Below are 8,466 nucleotides of genomic sequence, written 5' to 3' on the forward strand. Positions count from 1 at the left end.
TCAAATGAGAAAACTAACCCTAGAAATGGATTCAGAACGAAAAATTGAGTGGTTAGGCAAGTTTCTGGAAATTTGGTGAATAGTGTTTTTACCGGGTAAAAATATCGCGGTACAGTTGCACCGTAAAGCGTGTCGAATGAATTTTGAGCTCTAGATTTGGATATGAGTTATAAATGGTACATAAGACTAGGAAATATGATTTCTGGTGAAAATTGATGGAAATTAGTGTGTTTGGGGAACCATGCCCATAGCGCGCATAACAGCTTAAAACTACGAATTCTCCGAACGATCAGAAAACTACGGATTCATCTAATCAAGGGAAATTAAAGGACAATGGTTAATGTTAAAAATTAGAGTTTCTAAATAGTTTATGAAATTACGGACATTTAGTGGAATAGGCGAGAGATTGAAATTAATTTGAAATCGAGTGAGGTGGTGGTGGGGCCCACCCTCACTTAAGTGGACTTGCCACTTGGACAACACAAAATAAAAACCACATTCTCTCTCCTTACTCACCCTTGAACCCGCGGCCACCATAGGAGGAGAGGGGAAGCTTTTCTTCAATTCTCCAAAACACATCCAAATCTCACTCAAATCCAAAAATGTTGAACATGAAAGTTGCTCCAAATTAGCTTGTGATCATCTTTCCTTCCTTGAGTGAGCCACGAAATTGAGTGATAGAGGAGATCATCTCCCTCCTTTGGGCGGCATTTTTGGGGGTGGTTTGGTGGTGGTTTTGGACCGTTCAAAGGTTGAAACTCACTCTTGGGTTGCCTAGGAGTTGATTGGTGGTAAGCATTCACATCCATTTGTAGTTTTGAATTTGATTGAGTTTGGTGACCTAAGAGTGGTTTGTATAAATTGATGTAGTTAAAAAGCTCAAATTGAAATTGTGTATTAGACAAATGTGGCTTAGAATGATGTTTTAGAGTGATTGTTGTCAAAAAATTTATTGATGATTTCATTGGTAACTTAACCAATTTTTTTAGTGTTGATGATCCAACACTTTGTGAAATATAATTGTGTGGTGATTGTGTAATTGTGTTGTGGAATAATTGTATGAGTTAAATATAGAATTATAAGGTGTGGGAGATTGTGAAATTGGATTGAATACCCTTGGTTAGGGGACTTGATGAATTCGGCCATTTGAGGGTATTTGAGGTTGGATGATGCAAAAATATTATGTAATTGATGTGTTGTGATAACCTTGGAATGCTATTGGAAAATTAAAATTAAATTAAGAAAAATAAATTGTAAATTTTGCCTAATATGACCAAACCTAGCTTGTGGGGAGGGTGAGATTTTGGTGCTTGTAATTTTGATAAATTACACCGTGTGTTGATGATCCTTGTGTGATCGTTATAGGTTGCCTCCTACGGAATTGAACTCGGAGCTTTGAGCTTGGTGTGTTGCCTTTGGTCCTTGACCAAAGGGATTTTGGTAAGTGATTATGACTTGATGCATGAATTCCTTTATAATCATGTATATGCATTGGTGAATGGAAATTGAATTGAGATTGTCCTATGTGTAGGCATTTCTATTTGTACCAAGCTCGGGAACGTATTGAATTGGAGCTGTAAGAAGGAGATTATTTAGGTAATCCCTTTGTACTAAGGCTTGATCCCCGTGTGTGCTCCACCATGCCCGTTGAGGGTAGTGGTTGGAGGTGTATGTTGGTAATGTAGTATAACATGTTCATGCATTGTTATATGTTTAGTGGTACATAGGATGTACCGAGTCTCTGGCCAGTAGACAGTTTGCCTTCAGACGTTACGAACTTCCACTAGATAAGTCTCCATGAGGGAGTTCCAGTTGACATGGGTCGTGGTGTGTCATCCGTAGAGGAGCACACTAGGAAGTCTCAGGTGTATATGGATGGAGGGTGCCTCGGTTGATGTTCTGGGAACACTTTCTTGGTTTGGAACCCGTAGGCTATATGCTGAGGCCAATAAGCCGAATTGCGTGGTATTGGCATCGACCATTTCAGCTTCATCATATTTTATTCCCTATGCTTCCCTACTTCACTAAATCCCTTGCTTTATCCCGTTTTAAATGTTGTATTATATTATTGATATGCATCGAAGTGAGCCATTGGGCGGAGTAATCTTCAGAACCTCTGGGTTACTGAGATATATTCGTATATCTCATCCCGTTTTGGGAACTTTATTTCAGGTAGTGGCAATAGTGTTGGAGCGGCGGGCAAGAAGCGCGTAGGTTGAGCAGGAGAGCTTATACTCATTTTGCATTTTGTGGCCATTTGGCCTAGGCTAGACTTATGACATGAACATTATGTTGAGCTATGACTATTCATATTGTTATTTTGTTCATGTCACTTTTTTGGCTAAGTCTAGTTATGATTTATCATGTTTCATTTGAGATTTATGGTGTTGTAATTAAAGTTGTAAATTTGTAATATGTCATTGGAGAAGATGTAATTTGTATTATGGAGACTTTGTGTAATATTGAAGCATGTATATAATGAAAGGGAAATAGGCCTATTCTAAAGTATGATTTATGTTTTATGTCAAAAAGAATGCATGCAAAGGAATTAATGTGATTGAAATGGTTTAAAATTTGATAAAGTAAATGGATGAATTGTAAAGTAAGCTTTTGATCTAAATTGTGAAGGATTGTAAGTGCACCAAGGAATTGTTGGTCCTTGAGTGCCACCCATGTCTATTAGGTACCATTTGAGGATAGTTATGCATTTTTACAAAAGTGGGATAGGTTGAAAAAACAAAGGAAACTCTGGCGAAATTTATAGAAATTGGCAGAATTTGGGTGAACTTTGGGATAGCATATCTCCCTCCACAAAAGTCCAATAAGGGTGACCCACACACCATTATAAGTCTTGAGATATCAAATACTTTGTATCAAAATTTAAGGTCAATAGGAGTTGTACACAGCCCTGTAGAAGCCAGAGAGCACGAACTGCTTAAAACGCCCCTGCACATGGGGCTGTCTCTGGCAGTTTATGGAAAATTTATTCCCACTTCATTTCATTGTCAAATTAGGTGTATGATATGTCAAATTGAAGCTTGAGGTGTCTAGTTTGCTGTGTAAATATTTGAGAGCAATTGGTGAAGTGAATTTTCTAGAATCGTTGAGAGAGTGAGGGATGCTTGGAGCCCTGTTTGAGGTTGGTTGGCAGATTTGCTTGTCCAGATTCAAACGGTGATATCCGGAACAAACGAGAACTTTATGACTCGTGTGATAGCTTGTTAGAAAGATGATTAAGTCTAGAATAACATATTAAGAGATGAGAGGTTCTCGGCATGCGAGTTTTCTATAATGTCCAGAATACCGAACTATGTTCGGATAGGTAGAAAACGTAAAAGAGAGATTTAAGCTAAGTGGGTTTATGAGAACCCTTTAGTGACTTGAGATGAGTGTTATATGATATTCAGGCAGTTTATATTATTATTTCGCAAAGAGTTATCAGTTATAGTCACAACTTTTATTTATTACGCTTTATTATTGTTTTAAATGCTCGCGTAATAAAAAGGAAAAAGTTTACTCGCATTTTTATAAATAAATTGTTGTGATTGTAACTGCGCCTAATATCATAATCAATGTTATCAATATCGGTATGTAACGACTGTTACACTAACCCGGCTCATTTTTTCGGGTTGAATGCGGGTTGGGACGGGGCGGGCCGGGTTGACCCGTTTTGCCAACCCTATTAGACACCGACACATTTTGATATGCGTTTGACACACGGTCAATACTCTGACATGCTTTAGACACAGAGTTAATGTTTTTCGACATGTTTTTGTAATCCAAATTTTATTTTATTTTTATCTTTTTAACTAAACATGAAAAATTAATTTATAAATCAAATATTTTCTGTGATAAAATTTGACTTGAAAAATTAATAAAAAATGAAAAAAAAATTCTTTATATTTATATTATGAGATTTGAATATTAATTGATTATATGACTTATAATGAGCTGATATGTGTATTAAATGTAAATTATATTATATATATTAAAAATATTATTTAATATCAAAACGTGTCCTAACATGTCAAAATTTAATATTTTTTAAGATTCACTTGTAAGCGTATCGTGTCCCGTATAGATGTTGGTGTCAAAAATATATGACAAGTGTGCATTCGCCTATACACAAATTACACACGTCCCTATGCAGGACTTGATATCTCCAGAAGTTGAATCAATCCGTTAAATTTTTTCCATTTTACATTAAATGAATCAAAAGGTAAATAATAATTAATAGAACAAATTATATTTAGATTATGAAAATAGAATTATAAAATATTAAATGAACGATTGAGATATGAGCACAGGCGAAGGTTAGCCAATGCATTTCTGAGCAGGGATCGTGGAATAGGGAATGACTTCTGTTATGGCTCCCTGACCATATAATAGCCAAAATCTTGAATGTCCTTCCTTCTTCTCGGGTAAGTGGGTCGGATAGAATTTACTGGACTTGTTCGCAGGATAATTGTTTTCGGTGAAACCAACATAAGACATTCTTACTAATACCAAATGGTGGTAGCTCAGTTGGTGCATGGGAGCTAAGCAGGTGGGGATGAGAGCATGTGTTCGAATCTCTCCAGTACCATCTTTGGGAGGGGTTTAAAGCCTTAATCCTGGATTCGCCCAGAATCGGATTAGTTGCGAAGCAAATGAACCGATTGGAATATTTCCAAAAAAATAATAATGGAGTGCATTCCCAAGCCAAAAATTAGAAAGCATATTGGAATTGGCCGAATTAAACAAAATAGTCTTTGGCTACCTTGTATCATAGCTCAAACACCCACCAATCCTTAACACATATAGCCTTATGCCTTAAGATAACAAAACAAGATACATTTAGTGGGGAGCACTTTAATTAGTTTATAGCTAGAAAGACAAACAAGTAATTGTGAGAAGATGTTGGATGCAGAGGTTAAGGACACCAAGCAATCTGCTTGTGCCTCTTCTTGATTGCTTCTAAACTTCAGAAGATGCATTTCTTCAAGTTCACCAGCAGAAAAGGAACCAATCCACAACCCCAAGAAGCAATTTGGAGGATGGAAGGCCATGCTTTATATTTTAGGTCTATTTCTATTTTCTAAGTAGACTTTTATTCTCCATAAAATCATGTGATTATTTCACAAACAAAGCTGAATTACCAATACTTTTTCTTTTTCTTTTTTTGGGTTGGGGTGTTTGGTTCAGGAGAAATTTTTTTTACTACAGAAATGTAAATACAAGGGAAAACGTAGGAAAGTAAGTTTGGTAGGAAAGTTTAAAAAAATTTGTTTGGTACTGCAAAATATTACTAAGAAAATTGGGTTAAATATGCTGAGTGTATGTTTGGTTGAAAATATAAATTTAATAGGAAAATGGATTGAAATTACAAAAATAACCTTTTTATAAAATTTTCAACCATTACATTACAGCATATATTTTCGAGTAAGTCTTCAAAATGTGCATTAACGTCTCCGTTAAGTTGTCTTGAGACTCTCTCTGTCCTCTCTCCAGGCGGCAACCTCCAGCACCGCACGGTGAGTGAGCTTGTGGAGTGATTTGTCAGTCAACAGCCACAACGAAGCTTGCAAATTACGGCGCTGGTCTGCATTGGAGCGGTGCTTGCAAGCTTAGGGTTTGTACTGGAGTTAGGTTTTCGTGACAGAGAGTGTATAATCTCTCTTCGTATCCTTCGGGTTATTTATTTTTCTCATCAGCACATGGTTTTATATGGCTATGGAGTTAACTTCGCTGTCAACATTCTTTTTTTATTCTTAGATTTCATGCTTCTATTCCGTGGGTTTTTTTTTAAACAAGCTTTTGAGGTCTATGTCTTGATTATGCACTGTTGTTGTAGGCTTGTCCCATACCATTGGCTGGAGCTTAAGTATACACAGAGGAGGGGAGAGCAAACAGCATTGCAGCTGGACGAGGAAGTACATGGTGATAATTTTTACATATTCAGTTGAATATCTAACTATTATTTTTTCATTAAGTTGTGTGAAATTGGTTTGAAATTGTTAGTCCGCAAGCTTTGAAAGGTGTTTGTTACTGGCATTGGTTGAATGCAGAAAGCATTTAGCACACCACCTTCAACCAAATTCATCACATGTTTAAGTCAAAACTCGATGAATAAAGGCCTGAGAAAAACTTGTTACTTCTGAATACATTGGAACAATAAAACTCATGAATTCCATTACCAACCATTTTGTTTGCTTGTTAACACTAAAATGGATTGCTCACTTTGACCACTCAAACTTATTCGATTTATTAGCCTTCCCTTCATAGTGAAACAACACAATGTTGAAGTTGTCAGAGAAGTGTAATGTTAAGTACAAGAGCCATATAAAGACCAAACCATGCTAATATCTCATAATTCGATGCAGGGAAGAAACAGAAATGACCTTTTTGTTTGCAGCAACTCCTTTTTTTCTCTGATCATAGCCAACAGTAATCAGTTACAAGATACTTCTTTTTAATGTATTCAGTAACCTCCACTAAAACAAATGTAAGTCACTTTCTCAATAATAGGTTTAATACTTTGGTAAACACTTACCCACTTAAATTAATTTGCTTTATGGTGAAAATGATTCTTTTTTTTTTTATTTAGTATATACCCATTTTTCCATTAAGGTGCAGTTAATATGGCCACCTGTTGGGGCAGACCACATAATCAACGAATGTAGAACCCGAACCCTTGACATCACATTCTCCACCTGACACCTTTCAGCCCCTCGATGATTTGTAGGAACCAAAATGTGCATCATAATGAACATAGAGATTCAGAGCAGTATGCTAAGATTGGAAATGATATGCAAGTAGTTTATTGACAAAAACCATTGTCTGGGCAGATATGTATATATTCCAGGTGGTTAAGAAATTAAACTTTGTACAAAAGTCTGAGTAATTACATTGAAATAACCTATGAACCAAATGGAGTTTAACAATGAAGGAAATCAGGAGACCGTTAGTTGCAGTAATAATTTGACATATTCTTTTGTAAAATGAGTTGTATAATGTGAAGTGAAAACCTTAATTCATTCTTTCTCTGTTTCAGTAAACACACGACAATACAAAACTAGGAGAGACTCTTGTGGAAATTGTTGACACTTGTTTGAAGGAACTATGGGTGGATGTGGGTCTGGAACAGGTGGCTGTGATAGCATGATCTCCAGGCATTCTTCGTCGTTATCCCCATCGAGGGTGAAGACGTGCTACTGTGGAGTTCCGGATGCATTGCATATGTCCCAGACGCCAAGGAATCATGTAACGCCCGACCGCTTCAAGAATCAATGGCTATCCCCACATACTAACAAGAGACTTTTCAGTGTACTTTTTCCTCACTCGTACACTTCCCGGGAAAACTTCTCAGGAGGTCACCCATCACAGAATTGCTCCAAGTCAAGCACGCTTAACTATGGAGTTCTTCCGTTCCGAGCTACCAAAAAGAAGATGCATCTTGTTAGTATAGGTAGTACCAATTAATTCTTATAAGCTATCCCAAACTGTGTAGTCTCATACCTGCACAGTCTTTGGAATCCCTCTATTTCGGGTGTCGATTCGATTCATTCATGCATGTAACCCCCGCTAGAAGCCTGTCAGGAGCCGCTCCTTGTCCGTGCCTCTTTGCACCGGCGATCACTCCCCGCCCTCGTCAGCGCTCGGGATGTTACATGCCAACCAGCTTCCGCCTGGTTCGTCCTCGAACCACACCGTACTGGAAGAGAGGTCATGCTCTGATACCACTTGTAACACCCGGTCGCTTCAAGAATCAATGACTATCCCTACATACTAACACGAGACTTTTCAGTGTGCTTTTTTCTCACTCGCACACTTCCCGGGAAAACTTCTCAGGAGGTCACCCATCCCAGAATTGCTCCAAGTCAAGCACGCTTAACTATGGAGTTCTTCCGTTCTGGGCTACTGAAAAGAAGATGCATCTTGTTAGTATAGGTAGTACCAATTAATTCTTATAAGTTATCCCAAACTGTGCAGTCTTATACCTGCACAGTCTTTGGAATCCCTCTCTTTCGGGTGTCGATTCGATTCATTTATACATGTAACCCCCATTGGAAGCCTATCAGGAGCCGCTCCTTGTCTGTGCCTCTTTGCACCGGCGATCACTCCCCGTCCTCGTCAGCGCTCTGGATGTTACAAATCCAGGAAGACAATTTTTTGGATGTCGTAACTTCCAAACCATGGAGGACTGCCATTTCTTTGAATGGTTTGAGGAATCGGCTTGCCGTAATTGTATCAAGAACGAGAAGCTTGTCAAATTATTATCCATTTCGCAAATGATAATTGTTATAACATTTGGGATTATCATCACGATTGTTATAATATATTATTGACTTCTTATGTAGTGGTATGCCACTTATTTTGCTATAGGGCAGATGTAATCCTTAGGTTTCTGTACTTGTAAACTTGTTTAGGCTGTTGGACTGTAAGTCTTTGATGTAATATTTCGTATTATCAAAGGTATTATTTCCA

The 8,466-nt window shown here is 37.6% G+C and overlaps 1 long non-coding RNA gene across 1 annotated transcript; it reads left to right on the forward strand.

Annotated features, from left to right (window-relative positions):
• The first annotated feature begins 5,553 nt into the window (after window positions 1–5,553).
• On the forward strand, window positions 5,554–8,466 carry LOC133297954 (uncharacterized). The gene is made up of 3 exons (XR_009749701.1): window positions 5,554–5,672; window positions 5,834–5,919; window positions 7,034–8,466. It is a non-coding gene; the product is annotated as an uncharacterized LOC133297954 (long non-coding RNA).

This window comes from Gastrolobium bilobum, unplaced genomic scaffold, assembly GCF_033153095.1.
Source record: "Gastrolobium bilobum isolate Gb01-03AN ecotype WA unplaced genomic scaffold, APGP_CSIRO_Gbil_v1 utg6197, whole genome shotgun sequence".
NCBI lineage: Eukaryota > Viridiplantae > Streptophyta > Magnoliopsida > Fabales > Fabaceae > Gastrolobium > Gastrolobium bilobum.